We start from the raw sequence: 17659 nt of genomic DNA, 5'->3' as shown, positions 1-17659 counted from the left end.
TGGGATATGGATAGCTTAGTGACTTTGGGGGCATGATTACAAATTCCTTTTCAGAATTACTGGAAAAATTCACAGCTTCACTAACATCACTTTTCTTATGAGACCTTTAATTTATTATTTTTTTTAAATTATCTTTGCCAATCTAATGTTTATGAGGTAGAATCTGAATGTTGCTTTATTTTACATCTCTCTAGTTATTAGTGATTTTGGAATTTTTTTTAAAGATATGATTATAGGATAAAAACTCACTATTTGACAAAAACTGCTGGGAAAATTAGAAACTAATGTGGCAGAAACTAGGCATTGGCCCAGACCTAAAACTATCTACCAAGATAAAGTCAAAATAGGTTCATGATTTAGACATAAAGAGTGACATTAGAAGCAAATTAGAAGAACAAAAGATAGCTTACCTCTCAGACCTTGGAGAAGGAAGGAATTTGTGGCCAAAGAAAAACTGGAGTTCACTTACACAAAATAGATAATTTTGATTATATTAAGTTAAAAAGGGTTTGTACAAACAAAACTAATGTAGACAAGATTAGAAGGGAAGCAATAAACTGGAAAAATATTTTTACATTCAAAGGTTCTGATAAATGCCTCATTTCTAAAATATAGAGAGAACTGACTCAAATTTATAAGAATTCAAGCCAGTCTCCAATTGATAAATTGTCAAAGGATATGAACAAACAATTTTCAGATGAAGAAATTGAAACTATTTCTAGTCATATGAAAAGGTGCTCTAAATCACTATTGATCAGAGAAATGCAAATTAAGACAACTCTGAGATACCACTACACACCTCTCAGATTGGCTAAGATGATAGGAAAAGATAATGACAAATGTTGGAGGGAATGTGGGAAAACTGGGACACTAATACATTGTTGGTGGAATTGTGAACTGATCCAACCTTTCTGGAGAGTAATTTGGAACAATGCCCAAAAGGCTATCAAAATGTACATACCCTTTGATCCAGCAATATTTCTACTAGGCTTATATCCCAAAGAAATCTAGAAGGCAGGAAAGGGACCTGCATGTGCAAAAATGTTTGTAGCAGCCCTTTTTGTAATGTCAAGGAACTGCCACTATATGTCCATCAGTTGGGGAATGGCTGAATAAGTTATGGTGTATGAATGATTTCAGAAAGACATGAAGAAACTTACATGAACTGATCCTAAGTAAAGTGAATAGATCTAAGAGAATATTGTACATATCAATAAGATTATACGATGATCAATTATGATGGATGTGACTTTCTTCAACAATGAGATGATTAAGGCCATTTACAATGATCTTGTGATGAAGAGAGTGCCATCTACAACCAGAGAGAGGACTGTGGGAACTGAATGTGAATCACAACATAGCATTTTTACTTTTTTGTTGTTGTTTGCTTGCATTTTATTTTTCTTTCTCAATTTGATTTTTTTGTGCAGCAAGATAATTGTATAAATATGTATGCATATATCGGATTTAACATATATTTTTACCATGTTTAACATATATTAGATAACTTGCCATCTAGTGGAGGGGATTGGGGGAAAGGAGAACAAATTGGAACACAAGGTTCTGCAAGGGTTAATTATTTTAAAAAGAGAAAGAGAAAAACTAAGCTATAGGACTTAAAACAGGAGGGGCCAATAAAAGATTGTTTTTAAGTACATGAAATTATCCATGCATATGTTTTGAAAAGAAAATCTTTAATAAAAAATAATAATTAAAATATGATTGTGGTAAGTTTGGACATCTTCCTTTGAAAACTGTCTTTTATCCTTTGACCATTGGATTATTGTAGAATGACTCTTAATCTTAAAGACTTAAATCAGTTCCTTTTATGTCCTGGATATGAAACCTTTATCAAAGATTTCTCGAAGTTTCTCTCTTATTTTCAACTAAATTTTGTATTTTTTTTTTTGGCCACTTATTTGATTATGAACTCTTCTCCTGTCCTTATATCTGAAAGATGACTTCCTTCTTTCCTTAATTTGCTTATAGTGTAACATTTAGTATCTAAGTTCTATATTCATTTGGAACTTCTTTTGATGTATGAAAGTGATATATTGTTCTATACTTAATTTCTATCAGACTAATAATTTTTCCCAACAATTTTTGTTAAATCATTGTACCAAATGGCCTCCAAGGTTCCTTGTAACTCTAAATTTGAGATCTGAAAAGAAAAACGAAAAAACAAAAAAAACATGCATCAGGATCACATGGGCCAACAGAAGCCATTTAGAATAACATATAAAGTTTTTGTCTCTCTTTGAAATAGAATAAACTTCACACAAACAGGTTAACTAAATTGATAAAATAGAAATAGTTGCAATACAACAGCGCCCTCTGGTCGTGATTTAAGAGTAATAATTGCAGTTCCTCTCATTCTGTGCTGACTCAGGTTGAAGTATGAAGTAGTCATGCAATTTGATAGGATTATATAGCCTCAGTAGAACTGAAAGGGAATTCAATGACATCTAGTTCAAATAACTCATTTTATAGATGAGGAAAAAGAGAGATTAAATGACCTGTCCAAAGTCACACAAATAGAAAGAAGCAGAACTAGGATTCACATCCAGGCCTATGATTCCAAATACAGCCTTTTGCCTTGAGCACTTCTTTATCTTTGTGATTTAGAAGTGGAATAGTATAGGAGATATTGAGAGAATAATAGATAAACCAGTATGACTATCATGAAATAAAGCCAGAGAGACTGATTGGAGCTAGATGGGTGAGAGCATTGAATGCCACTCAAGGGAACTTAGATTTCACTAACTAAATAGTAAGAAGTTAAAGGTTTTTGAACAACGAAGTAATGTGATCAGAGTAGTGATTTAGATAGATTAATCAGGCAGCCTTTTGTGGGTTATGTTAGACAAGTGAATCACTTTTAAGTAAATAACTTTTCTTTCTTTTTTTTTTTTTAGATTGATAAAAGAAGTTTATTATTAGATAAGCAAAGTTAAAGTATAGGCGAAGGTAGAAATAAGGAGGGCACTGGACAGAGGGTCCAGTGGACAGAGGGTTCTCACATGGTAGCCATGTTTGGAATCTCTGCCATAACTTTTCAAGAAAGAAGGGTATTTATGTCTTTGTGAAGTTCAAATTGCAGTTCAATAAAATTCAACAAATAATTATTGAAAACTTGTAATGTTCTGGCTAGCTTTCTGGAGGGCCTTGGACCAGCCTTGCTCTCATCAGAATAATCACCATGAGAATAATCAGGGATAAAGTCCAAAGTCTTTATTATCTCCTTCACAGTCTGTCTCCTTCTTTATTATCTCCTCCACATTCTGTCTCCTTTGTTGGAGCTGGGCTAGCTTTCTGGGGGATCTTCAGATGGGCCTTGGTCTCAATGGAGAAATGCGGGAGGCAGGAGAGCCACCAGAGGCTGGTCAAGTCTTCTCTCTGTGGCTAGTTTATATACTCTATTATAATTAAATCAATTCATCATACTGAGTATAAACCAATCATTATATCACTAGGGAACAATTATTTGTTGTAACTCACATGCTAAATTAGATAATCATTGTCTTCTCAATTCCACTGAGTTAACACCTTGTTGTAAGAATCCTTGTTTCAAGTACATTTCTCCAGAGTTCTGGCCCATTACAAAAACTTACTTTTAGAACTATACTTTTATTATTTGCTGACAGGTACTAATAAAATTTTAAAAAGAACTTAATTTAAAGGGAAAAGTGATTAATTTTCATAACAGAAATATAATGGCTCATTATGGAAAAACTTTGCTGATCTATTTTTTTCTCTTGTTGATATTAACTTAGACTGGATCCTATTAATGATGAATATCAGATATATATGTAGTGCTTTTTAAAAATCTGTACTCCTGTGTTCCAGCCACCATTCTTGTCAGTCACTCCAGATACCACCCTTAGTTCTCGGGCTGCTAATTTTTTGGCCAACCAAATCTGTTATTATCTGTTCTAGATAATAATAATAATTAAAAATTAAGAATTTCTGAACACAGATAGCAAAGGATGGATCAAAAAGATGCAGCTTTTCTCTAGCCCATAGCTTCAAACTCCAAGACAATTTCAACAGCAATCAACAAATTATCATACACATCATTCAAACACTGAAAACAACAGGAATGCAAGAAAGATGAATATATAAAATATTCTTTCCTATGAAGGAAAACATTAAAAGTGAAATTATTTATCTCATCCTATTTCTAGAAATTATTTTAAAAAAAGAAAGAGAAAAACAAAGCTATGGGACTTAAAACAGAAACAGTAGGAGGTGCCAATAAAAGATTGTTTTTAAGTACATGAACTAATAGAAAAGTGGGATTTAAAGAAAAAGGAGATGAGAAAGTAGAAGAACAGACCTAAACCATAATGGACCAAACCCCATAAATATACCTTTCCCTAGTCTTAGATGTTAATCAATAAATTCTTTGGTACTACATTGCAAAATAGCATAGTATAAAAAGGAAGAGAAAGAAAGTAAAACCTTGAGCCTGATGTGTATTCTTTTCTCTTCAAATCCATGATTGAACAGTGAAGGGAACTGAAGCAAGAAGAGGGGCTATAGGACCATGGGAGAGGATGAAGAAGGAAGAGATTAGAATAGAGGGAATGGAAGTAGAAGATCTAAACCCTTGGACAAGAAAGTCCCCTCCAATTCATAGAAGTGAAGAGGAGGGAAGAGATAGATATATAGATAGATAGATAGATATGTAATAGGAGATAAATTGTGCATAAGCAGACCACTTCCTCTGAGAGTGTGTTCTTCATTCTCAAAAAGGGACAGTAACATCAAGAGGGAAATGTCTTGACTTGCAAGTAACTTGATAACAGTCTTACTCTTTCCACCATAGACACTATAGAGTGTCCTCTATAGGACAGTGGAGTCTAGTGATAAAGCACAGGCCAACTGTATGGCAGAAGGGAAGAAGAATGATTATAGAGAAGATGGGTTAGAACTAGATGATACAGTTTTGGAAATAGGGAAATTTCTGCCAGAGGATAATGATTCTATTCTCATTACATCTATTAATTTACTTCTAAGAGTATGGAAGAAAGGAAAAAAGGGATAAAAGAGTGAGATCTACAAAAGAAGTAGGGTTCAAAGAACTCAAACTTAATACTTTAGAACCTTCCATTTCATGAGGAACACAAATAATTTTTAAAGGAATAAATAAGTATATAGAACATGAATCAAAGAATAAAGTCTCAGAACAGACAGAAAGACAAGAATAAGTACAATAAAATAAAGGTATCTTTCTAAGATAAAAGAAAAAGAAAAAGAAACCCTAACAATCAAAACAAGTTAGAGGAGAGGAGAGGAATAGAATCTCTTGTGTTAACCATTTAACTAAGAAGGAAAAAAAGAGAAGAAATAGATTGTTAAATAAAAGAAAGAAAAAGTAAGTAATAAGAAAACATTTTAAAATGGAATAATAATAACACATTTATATTGCTTTTTTTTTTGGTAAAGTGCTTTATATACATTATGTAAGGTAGGTGCTAGAAGTGAGATGAAAAAGATGTTGAATGCTTATGCTGAACTAGCTAAGTTCAGGCCTTTCCAAAAAATTCATGTTTTTCTGAGAAGGAAGAAAAAAATTGTACTGAATTGTAAGTAATGGAAAGCTAGTTCAAACTGTTGTGGTAAAAGATTTTATCCTTATCATTTATTATTTATTCTACTTTGCTAGAAAAGTAATGAGGATTTTCTCAGGGTATTCATTTTGTAATTTAATAATCAATAACAGGCTTAAGAAGGTGCAAGTCATTTGGATTCTGGAGAATCTAGTAGTTGTCCTTGTTCTGGTATATGACAGGCAATTCACAGATAGATCTCTATGTATCATGACTGTATCAGCTTTCCCATCCTATGCCCTGCAGCTGTGGGCCCTTCATGGAATTGGGGCCTTCAGTGGACATCTGGCTACGCAAGAAATGAAACCAGTGATTCATCATGTTTCATCTTCTTTTCTATATTTAACCAGGCTGAAAATCCTCTTACTGCTTACTTGGGCACAGTGAAGACTTCTGTGATCAGCTTTATGTGCAAAAAGAAAGAGCTATGAAGCCTAGGATTAGAAGACAAAACCAGAGCCATCTATCCATTCCTGGCCAACGTGCAATCTCCAATGTAGTTACACTTATCTTCCTTCCTTTGTGGTACCCAGATGCTTCTTGGTTTTACAGAAAGTACCAAAAATAGAGTTAGGAAATCTGGGTTTGAATCCTGGCTTAAATTGGTGGTTAATGTGAAAGTCTCAACAAGTCACTGTATCTTTCAAAATCTCAGTTTCTTCATCTGTGAAATTAATTGCTAATATTGTGAGGAAAATACTTCTTAAACCTTGAAAAGTCCTGCAAAAATGACTATTTTTTATCTTCTGATGGAAGAACCTTGGAAGTCTTGTTTCCTGGAATCTTTATGGAAGGCTTAAAAGAACTTGCGTAGATAGTTTTCTCATTGTCTTCAGATCTTCTTTCTTTCTTTTTTTCTATTAGCTTACTTTAAAAGGCATTCATAGATCTGGTCTTGCTTCAACGTTATGCATCTTTCTTGATCTTTGCTAACATGTCTATTTCTTCTTGATCTTGGCAAAAGTTTTTTGTGACTGACATGGCCTTCAGTCATTATGTTTGTTCCTTGGTAACAATATAAGGTTCATAAAAATGCTATCATACAGACTGAAAGACAGATTTCACAAACTGAACACTCTACTTACACAAACTCCAAATTCCTACTTATTTCATCAGAATGATTTCAGTATTTAATATACTCTTTAAAATACTGATTTGTTCTGTTAATATTAAATCCATTTTTAGTTCAGTGTATAATCATGTTGTAGAAGCGAGGTGATACAAGATAGAGCTTCAGGCTTGGAATTAGGAAGATATGAGTACAAATTTGGCCTGAGATACTTTCTAGCTGTGTGATTCTAGGCAAATTACTTAACCCCTATTTGTTTTATTATAAATGTTAACAAAAATGTAAAATGGGGACACACTAAAGAAGAAAATATTAAATCATTAGGAATTTTGCCAAGAAATACCATGAATAAAGCATCTATGGTGTTATATAGAGTCAGACACAGCTGAATAACAATAGCAACAACAAATATCCATACTTAACTTTGCAGGTGCCTCCATATTTGGTTGACTTTCTAGGAAGTCTACCCTACTTTTAAACAGGCCTTGTTGTTGTGGAGTTGTTCTATTTTTCATGACCCCATTTGCGGTTTCTCTTGGCAAAAATACTGGAGGATTTTACATTTCCTTTTCCAGCTCACTTCACTGATAAGGGAACTGAGGCAAACAGGGTGAAGTGACTTGCTCAGAATCACACAACTAGTAAATGTCTGAGGCAGATTTGAACTCAGGAAGATGAGTCTTTCTGACTAAGCCTAGTACTCTATCCAAGTACTTATGTCACCTTTGAAAGGGTTACCTGGATCATAATCAGTCTTGTGACCAGCCACTGCCTAGTTGACTTCCAAATATATCAAGTTTGACTGAAGAACTTCATACCTCTTGAAGAGGTAAGAGACTGGAAACATTTCATTTTGTTTCACTTAAGACTTAAAACACTAATTATCTTTGTTATCTATCCCATACATGTCTTATTGCATCAGCTGAACTAAAATCAACTCTCCTACCTCTATTACAAAGGCATTTCAGGCATCAATAAAGGTATGGGCTAAATTTGGTGGCCAAAAGGATGACAACATTCTCTGCATTATTCTGAAATCGCACTTAATGGACAGGTAACAATCCTCAGCAAAGTTTAATAGAATGAAAATCAAACAACAAGAATTTATTAAATAACTGCTCTATACCAGGCAGCTAGGAATATAAAAAAAAACATGAAACAATCCTACTTACCCTCAAGAAGCTTACATTCTAACAGAAGAGATAACATGATATATAAATATAGAGAGAATATATGAATATCTGGTTGTACCGAAATATCTGGCAATATCTTAAGAGAATCAGGAAAGTATGGCTTAAGTTGAATTTTGAAGGAAACAAAGCAATACTTAGAGATATAAGTAAAGGAAAAAATTAAGGAATTGGTAGAGAGAATATTTAAGGGAACATCAGTTTGTATGCTGAAGTTCCCTAATATGAAGTCAGGCATTGAAATAATAGGAAGGGAGGGAGAATGTTGTGGATGTTAGTAGTAAGTCACCAGACTCTGGATTGGGTTATTAATTTGAATTCAATGAAAATCGTAGGAGGAGACGTTGCTGAATAATAGGAGTGAGAGATCTTAGAAGTAGGAAAAGGGAGCAAAGGGAATCTTTTCTCTCTCTCTTTTGCCTTTTCTCTCCTCTCTTTCTCCCTCCCTTTCTCTTCTCTGTCTCTGTCTCTGTCTCTGTTTCATTCTGTGTCTCTGTGTCTCTGGGTCTCTGTCTCCCTTTCTCTGTCTCGGTTTCTGTCTCTGTCTCTCTCTTCCTCTCCTCCTCCCTCTCTTCTTTCTCTGTCTCTCTCTCTTTCTCTGACACAACCACATGAGAAATAATTGTGGTATTTGAAAGAAGGTGCAACGTATTGCTAAGAATGGCTAGGAATTTAACTAATATTTATCTAACTTAAAGGTTTGAAAAGCAATTTACAAATATTTTTCTTTGGACTTCCGGTTAAGATGGCAGAGAGGAGGCACACTGCTGCATAAGCTCTGCGCTTTCTCTCACTATCCACTTCATTACAAGCCTCTGAATCAATGCTTGACTGAAAAAAACCCACATATAGTTACCAAGAGAAGCCATCCTTGAGATTCGCCAAGAAAGGTCTGTCTTTACTGGAGGGCTGGGACGGTTTTAGATCGGGCACAGGCGGCGGGCAGCGGCAGTGAGAGCACAGGAGCAGAGCGGAGAGGGGGTGGGGAGTGATCGCAGCCGTCTCTGCGGGGAGAGCTTCGCTACAGGTTTGGATACTTTGCTCCGGCAGCAAGTCAGCAGCCCAGCAGAGAAGCTAAAAACACCGGGGCTGAAGAATACAACCCCAAACAGCTGGAGTCTCCCGGGACCTGGCAGCCCCCCTCCTTCCCTCCCCCCACAGTGACTCAGCACGCTCTGGGATCTCAGAGCGCACATGCAACACAGTCCTGCTAGTGCCTCACTGCTGCCCCCCACAGTCTGGAGAGGAAGCTCGATAACACACCCAGCCCCTCCCCCAAAGAAAGACTCCAGTTTTTTCTGTTTTTCTTTGCTATTTTGTCTTTGATTATTAGACAGAATGAGTAAGAAGCTGAAGAGGACTTTAACCCTTGACAGCTTCTATACAGATAGAGAGCAGACTCTAAATCCTGAGGAGACTAAAAACAGACAATCTCCAAGTGAATCCCCAAAGGAGGAGATCATCTGTTCCTCAGCACAGATGAACCTCATAGAAGTAATTAAAAAGGCTCTCACAAGGGAGCTAGAAGAAAAATGGGGAAAGCAGAGTGAGGCTTGGGAAAAGGAGAGGGAAGCTTGGGAAAAGGAGAGGGAGGCTTGGCAAAAGAGCCTGGAGAAGTCAGTTAAAGAGAGAGTGGATAAAGAAGTAAAATCCTTGAAAAATAGGATTGGTGAACTGGAAACAGAAAACAGCTCTCTAAAAAACAAAATTGGCGAAATGGAAAAAAATTCCACAGAACAAAAGAATTCAATTGGACAATTAGAAAAAGATCTTAAAAAAGTGAGTGAAGAAAACACTTCACTGAAAATCAGAATTGAACAAGTGGAATTGAATGACTCGAGGAGACAAGAAGAATCAGTCAAGCAAATCCAAAAAAATCAAACAATGGAAAAGAATGTGAAATATCTTCTGGGGAAGACAACAGACCTGGAAAACAGATCCAGGAGAGACAATTTGAGAATCATTGGACTCCCAGAAAAACATGATGAAAAAAAGAGCCTGGACACTATTTTCCAGGAAATTATCAAAGAGAACTGCCCAGAAGTCATAGGAACAGAGGAAAAAATAAACATTGAAAGGATTCATTGATCACCCACTGAAAAGGATCCTAAAATCAAAACACCAAGGAATATAGTGGCCAAATGCCAGAACCCTCAGATGAAGGAAAAAATATTGCAAGCGGCTAGAAAAACCCAATTCAAGTATCAAGGAGCCACAATAAGGATAACCCAGGATCTGGCAGCATCCACATTAAAAGATCGAAGGGCCTGGAATATGATATTCCGAAAAGCTAAGGAACTTGGTATGCAACCAAAAATAACTTACCCAGCAAGAATGAGCATCTTTTTCCAGGGAAGAAGATGGACATTCAACGAAGTAAGCGAATTTCATCTATTTCTGATGAAAAAGCCAGAACTTAACAAAAAGTTTGATCTACAAATATAGAACTCAAGAGAAATCTAAAAAGGTAAAGATTAATCTTGGGAACTATATTTTGACTATATAGATGTATAAAGAATACATGTATACCTTGTTCTAGAAATTGATGTGGAAAGGACATTGTACCAGAAAAAGGGTAAAGTGGGGGTAGTACATCTCATGAAGAGGCATAGGAAACCCATTATATCTGAGAGAAAGAAGGGAGGGGGATGAATATAGTGGGTATCTTACTGCCTTCAGAATTGGCTTTAAGTGAAAAATTTTAAGACATATTCAATCTATGGTGAAACTTCTCCCACCTCATTGAAAAGTGAGAAGGGAAAAGTGAAAAGGGAAGGAATAAGCTAAGCGGAAGGGAATACGGGAACTGGGAGGGAAAGGGATAAGATAGGGGGAGGAACTCTAAGGCGGGGGGAGGGATACTAAAAAGGGAAGGCTGTGAGAAGCAATTGGTGCTCACAAGCTTAATACTGGGAAGGGCGGGGAAAGGGGAAAGAAGGGAGAAAAGCATAATCCAGGGTTAACAAGATGGCAAGTAATACAGAATTGGTCATTCTAACCATAAATGTGAATGGGGTAAACTCCCCCATAAAGAGGAAGCGGTTAGCAGAATGGATTAAAAGCCAGAATCCTACAATATGTTGTTTACAGGAAACACACCTGAAGCGGGGAGATACATGCAGGTTAAAGGTAAAAGGTTGGAGCAAAATCTACTATGCTTCAGGTGAAATCAAAAAAGCAGGGGTAGCGATCCTGATCTCAGATCAAGCTAAAGCAAAAATTGATCTAATTAAAAGAGATAAGGAAGGGCACTATATCTTGCTAAAGGGCAGCATGGATAATGAAGCACTATCTATATTAAACATATATGCACCAAGTGGGGTAGCATCTAAATTCTTAAAAGAGAAACTAAGAGAGCTGCAAGAAGAAATAGACAGTAAAACTATAATAGTGGGAGATCTTAACCTTGCACTCTCAGAATTAGATAAATCAAACCACAAAATAAATAAGAAAGAAGTCAAAGAGGTAAACAGAATACTAGAAAAGTTAGATATGATAGATCTCTGGAGAAAATGTAATGGAGACAGAAAGGAATACACTTTCTTTTCAGCAGTTCATGGAACCTATACAAAAATTGACCATATATTAGGACATAAAAACCTCAAACTCAAATGCAGTAAGGCCGAAATAGTAAATGCATCCTTTTCAGACCACGATGCAATGAAAATTACATTCAACAAAAAACCAGGGGGAAATAGACCAAAAAATAATTGGAAACTAAATAATCTCATGCTAAAGAATGATTGGGTGAAACAGCAAATCATAGACATAATTAATAACTTCACCCAAGAAAACGATAATAATGAGACATCATACCAAAATGTATGGGATGCAGCCAAAGCGGTAATAAGGGGAAATCTCATATCTCTAGAGGCCTATTTGTATAAAATAGAGAAAGAGAAGATCAATGAATTGGGTTTGCAACTAAAAATGCTAGAAAAGGAACAAATTAAAAACCCCCAGTCAAACACTAAACTTGAAATTCTAAAAATAAAAGGAGAGATCAATAAAATTGAAAGTAAAAAAACTATTGAAATGATTAATAAAACTAAGAGTTGGTTCTATGAAAAAACCAACAAAATAGACAAACCCTTAGTAAATCTGATTAAAAAAAGGAAAGAGGAAAATCAAATTGTTAGTCTTAAAAATGAAAAGGGAGAACTCACCAGTAACGAAGAGGAAATTAGAGCAATAATTAGGAGTTACTTTGCTCAACTTTATGCCAATAAATTCGACAATTTAAATGAAATAGAAAAATACCTCCAAAAATATAGCTTGCCCAAACTAACAGAGGAAGAAGTAAATATCCTAAACAGTCCCATCTCAGAAAAAGAAATAGAACAAACTATCAATCAACTCCCTAAGAAAAAATCCCCAGGACCAGATGGATTTACATGTGAATTCTACCAAACATTTAAAGAACAATTAACTCCAATGCTAAATAAACTATTTGAAAAAATAGGGATTGAAGGAGTCCTACCAAACTCTTTTTATGACACAGACATGGTACTGATACCTAAACCAGGTAGGCTGAAAACAGAGAAAGAAAATTATAGACCAATCTCTCTAATGAATATTGATGCTAAAATCTTAAATAAAATATTAGCAAAAAGATTACAGAAAATCATCCCCAGGATAATACACTATGACCAAGTAGGATTTATACCAGGAATGCAGGGCTGGTTCAATATTAGGAAAACTATTAGCATAATTGACTATATCAATAACCAAACAAACAAAAACCATATGATCATCTCAATAGATGCAGAAAAAGCATTTGATAAAATCCAACATCCATTCCTAATAAAAACACTTGAGAGCATAGGAATAAATGGACTTTTCCTTAAAATAGTCAGGAGCATATATTTAAAACCATCAGTAAGCATCATATGCAATGGGGAAAAACTGGAACCTTTCCCAGTAAGATCTGGAGTGAAGCAAGGTTGCCCTCTATCACCATTATTATTTAATATCATATTAGAAACACTAGCCTCGGCAATAAGAGTCGAGAAAGGTATTAAAGGAATTAGAGTAGGCAATGAAGAAACCAAACTATCACTCTTTGCAGATGATATGATGGTATACCTAGAGAACCCCAGAGATTCTACTAAAAAGCTATTAGAAATAATTCATAATTTTAGCAAAGTAGCTGGCTACAAAATAAATCCCCATAAATCCTCAGCATTTTTATACATCTCCAACAAAACTCAACAGCAAGAGATACAAAGAGAAATTCCATTCAGAATAACTGTTGATACCATAAAATATTTGGGAATCTATCTACCAAAGGAAAGTCAGGAATTATATGAGCAAAATTATTAAAAAGTCTCCACACAAATAAAGTCAGACTTAAATAATTGGAAAAATATTAAGTGTTCTTGGATCGGCTGAGCGAACATAATAAAGATGACAATACTCCCTAAACTAATCTATTTATTTAGTGCTATACCAATCAGACTTCCAAGAAAATATTTTAATGATCTAGAAAAAATAACAACAAAATTCATATGGAACAATAAAAAGTCGAGAATCTCAAGGGAATTAATGAAAAAAAAATCAAATGAAGGTGGCCTAGCTGTACCTGATCTAAAATTTTAATATAAAGCAGCAGTCACCAAAACCATTTGGTATTGGCTAAGAAATAGATTAGTGGATCAGTGGAAAAGGTTAGGTTCACAAGACAGAATAGTCAACTATAGCAATCTAGTGTTTGACAAACCCAAAGCCCCTAACTTCTGGGAAAAGAATTCATTATTTGATAAAAACTGCTGGGATAATTGGAAATTAGTATGGCAGAAATTAGGCATGGACCCACACCTAACACCATATACCAAGATAAGATCAAAATGGGTCCATGACCTAGGCATAAAGAACGAGATTATAAATAAATTAGAGGAACATAGAATAGTTTATCTCTCAGACTTGTGGAGGAGAAAGAAATTTGTGACCAAAGATGAACTAGAGACCATTACTGATCACAAAATAGAAAATTTTGATTACATCAAATTAAAAAGCCTTTGTACAAACAAAACTAATGCAAACAAGATTAGAAGGGAAGCAACAAACTGGGAAAACATCTTCACAGTTAAAGGTTCTGATAAAGGCCTCATTTCCAAAATATATAGAGAACTGACTCAAATTTATAAGAAATCAAGCCATTCTCCAATTGCTAAATGGTCAAAGGATATGAACAGACAATTTTCAGAGGATGAAATTGAAACTATTACCACTCATATGAAAGTGTTCCAAATCATTATTGATCAGAGAAATGCAAATTAAGACAACTCTGAGATACCACTACACACCTGTCAGATTGGCTAAGATGACAGGAAAAAATAATGATGAATGTTGGAGGGGATGCGGGAAAACTGGGACACTGATGCATTGTTGGTGGAGTTGTGAACGAATCCAACCATTCTGGAGAGCAATCTGGAATTATGCCCAAAAAATTATCAAATTGTGCATACCCTTTGATCCAGCAGTGTTTCTATTGGGCTTATATTCCAAAGAAATACTAAAGAAGGGAAAGGGACCTGTATGTGCCAAAATGTTTGTAGCAGCCCTATTTGTAGTGGCTAGAAACTGGAAAATGAATGGATGCCCATCAATTGGAGAATGGCTGGGTAAATTGTGGTATATGAATGTTATGGAATATTATTGTTCTGTAAGGAATGACCAGCAGGATGAATACAGAGAGGACTGGCGAGACTTACATGAACTGATGCTAAGTGAAATGAGCAGAACCAGGAGATCATTATACACTTCGACAACGATATTGTATGAGGACATATTTTGATGGAAGTGGATTTCTTTGACAAAGAGACCTAAGTTTCAATTGATAAATGACGGACATAAGCAGCTACACCCAAAAGAACGAACACTGGGAAACAAATGTGAACTATCTGCATTTTAGTTTTTCTTCCCGGGTTATTTATACCTTCTGAATCCAATTCTCCCTATGCAACAAGAGAACTGTTCGGTTCTGCAAACATATATTGTATCTAGGATATGCTGCAACATATCCAACATATAAAGGACTGCTTGCCATCTAGGGGAGGGGAGGAAAGAGGGAGGGGGAAAAAAATCGGAAAAGAAACGAGTGCAAGGAATAATGTTGTCATTATAAAGTAATCATTAAATAAAAAATATATATATTTTTCTTTAATCCTCAAAATAATCCTAGGAAGTAGGTGTTATTATCACCCCCATTTTACAAATAAGGAAAATTAAGCAGAGAGATTAAATGACTTTTGATGGAACATAATTGGGTAAATCGTTGAGATGAAATTTAAACTTGCACTGAATAGAGTGTTGGGCTTGGAGTTAGAAAATCCTGAATTCAAATCTAGCTGCAGACACTTGTTGTATGACTCTGAGCAAGTCATTTAGCCCTGTTTGCCTCGGTTTCTTCATCTGTTAAATGAGCTGACAAAGAAAATAGCAAATCACTCCAGTGTCTTTGCCAAGAAAACTCCAAGTGGAATCACCAAGAGTTGGACATTACTGAAATGACTAACAACTTCCTGATTTCAGAGATATATCTACTGTGACACCTAATTGCCTCTCATTTAGTGCCATTGGTAGAGCCAGGACTCAGTATGAGTCAGAAAATAGAATGAAAATGATAGGAAGAATTCTGAAATGAAAAGGTATTAAAGTTTCATCAGGCATAGTGGCAAGGGATAAAAATCTGAATTGGAATACTATTGGTGTAAAGTTTTAGTAGAGGGATAAGATCATGAGCAACAGGAATGCAGAGGTAGGGGTTGCTTTTAGGGAGTTAGGAATTCAGTTTCACAATAATGGGAAAGTAAAGGGGGCTGGGAGTTTGCTAACTATTGTGGAATGAGTTCAGATAAAATCCAACGCAGAAAGTCTCACTGATGAAGTCAAATGAGTAGAATATTCATGGTCATGGTAGTCTTCACATGTCCTTAAGTGAATGTGATTCTCATTTTGATCCAGTTCACTGGCTTAGGATTCTTTTTCTGGTTTGGTTTAGAACTTGTCTTGATTCTGACATCCTCCAGATTCAAGTAATATATTATCTGTTTTACTATTGTCTAACATCATCATCCTATTTTCTGTCTGTGCCCTTCATCTTAATTTTACAATCGTTTTTCTTTCCTTTTTGGAAATAGATTCTGAAATTCTGTTCAATCTTTTTAGACTAACTGGTTTTCTCTCTTTATAATCTCATTCTTTTTTTCATTTTTAAAGCTTTTTATTTTCAAAGCACATGCATAGATAATTTGACAACATTGACCCTTGCATAGCCTTGAGTTTCAGATTTTCTCCTCCTTCTCCCCACCCCCTCCCCTAGATGGCAAGCAATCCAATACATGTTAAACATGCTAAAATATATGTTAAATCCAATATGTATAAACATATTTATACAATTCTCTTGCTGCACAAGAAAAATCAGATCAAAAAAAGAAAGTAAATAAGTCAGAAAATAAAATGCAAACAAACAACAACAACAAGAGTGAGAATATTATGTTGTGATCCACATTCAGTTTCCACAATCTTCTCTCTGGGTGTAGATGGTTCTCTTCATCACAAGATCATTGGAACTGACATCAATCATCTCATTGTTGGAAAGAGTCACATTCATCAGTAATATTAATGTTGCTATGTACAATGATCTCCTGGTTATGCTCTTTTCACTTGGCATCAGTTCCTGTAAGTCTCTTCATGCCTCTCTAAAATCATTCTTCTTATCTTTTCTTATAGAACAATAATATCCCATAACATTCATATACGATAATTTATTCAGCCATTCTCCAACTGATGGGCATCCACTCAGTTTCCAGTTTTTTGCCACTACAAAAAAGGCTGCCACAAACATTTTTGTCTATGTAGGTCCCTTTTCTTCTTTTAAGATCTCTTCAGGATATAGGCCCAATAGAAACACTGCGGGATTAAAGGGTATGCACAGTTTAATAACTTTGTGAACATAGTTTCAAATTGTTTTCCAGAATGATTGGCTGTTCACAGTTCCATTAACAATGTATTTGTGTCTCAGTTTTCCTACATCCCCTCCAATATACATCATTATCTTTTCCTGTCATCTTAGCCAAGCTGAGAGGTATGTAGTGGTATCTCAGAGTTGTCTTAATCTGAATTTCTCTGATCAATAGTAATTTAGAGCACCTTTTCATATGACTAGAAATAGTTTCAGTTTCTTCACCTGAAAATTGTCTGTTCATATCCTTTGACCATTTATTAATTGAAAAATGGCTTGAATTTTTATAAATTTGAGTCAATTCTCTATATTTTTTTTAGAAATTAGGCCTTTATCAGAACCCATAAATGTAAAAATGATTTACCAATTTATTGCTGCCTTTCTAATCTTGTCAGCATTAGTTTTGTATGTATAAATATTTTATAACTAAATATAATCAAAATTATCTATCTGGTGTTCAATTATGAGTTTCAGTTTTTCTTTGGACACAAATTCCTTTCTTCTCCACAAATTTGAGAGGTTAACTATCCTATGTTCTTCTACTTTGTTTATAATATCTCTCTTTGTGTTTAAATCATGAACCCATTTAGATCTTATCTTAGTATGTGGTGTTAAATGTGGATCAAGCCTTAATTTATTCCATACTAGTTTCCAATTTTCCTAGCAGTTTTTGTCAAATAGTGAATTATAGTGAGTTATTATTCCAAAAAAAAAAATAGGGAAATTGTTCTATAATTTTCTTTCTCTATTTTCACCCTACCTGGTTTAGCTATCAGCACCATGTCATAAAAGGAATTTGGTAGGACTCCTTCTTTCCCTAATT

Source organism: Antechinus flavipes, chromosome 3 (genome assembly GCF_016432865.1).
Source record: "Antechinus flavipes isolate AdamAnt ecotype Samford, QLD, Australia chromosome 3, AdamAnt_v2, whole genome shotgun sequence".
NCBI classification, from domain to species: Eukaryota; Metazoa; Chordata; class Mammalia; order Dasyuromorphia; family Dasyuridae; genus Antechinus; species Antechinus flavipes.
The sequence above is the reverse complement of the archived record's forward strand: the minus strand, read 5'-3'. Positions refer to the sequence as shown.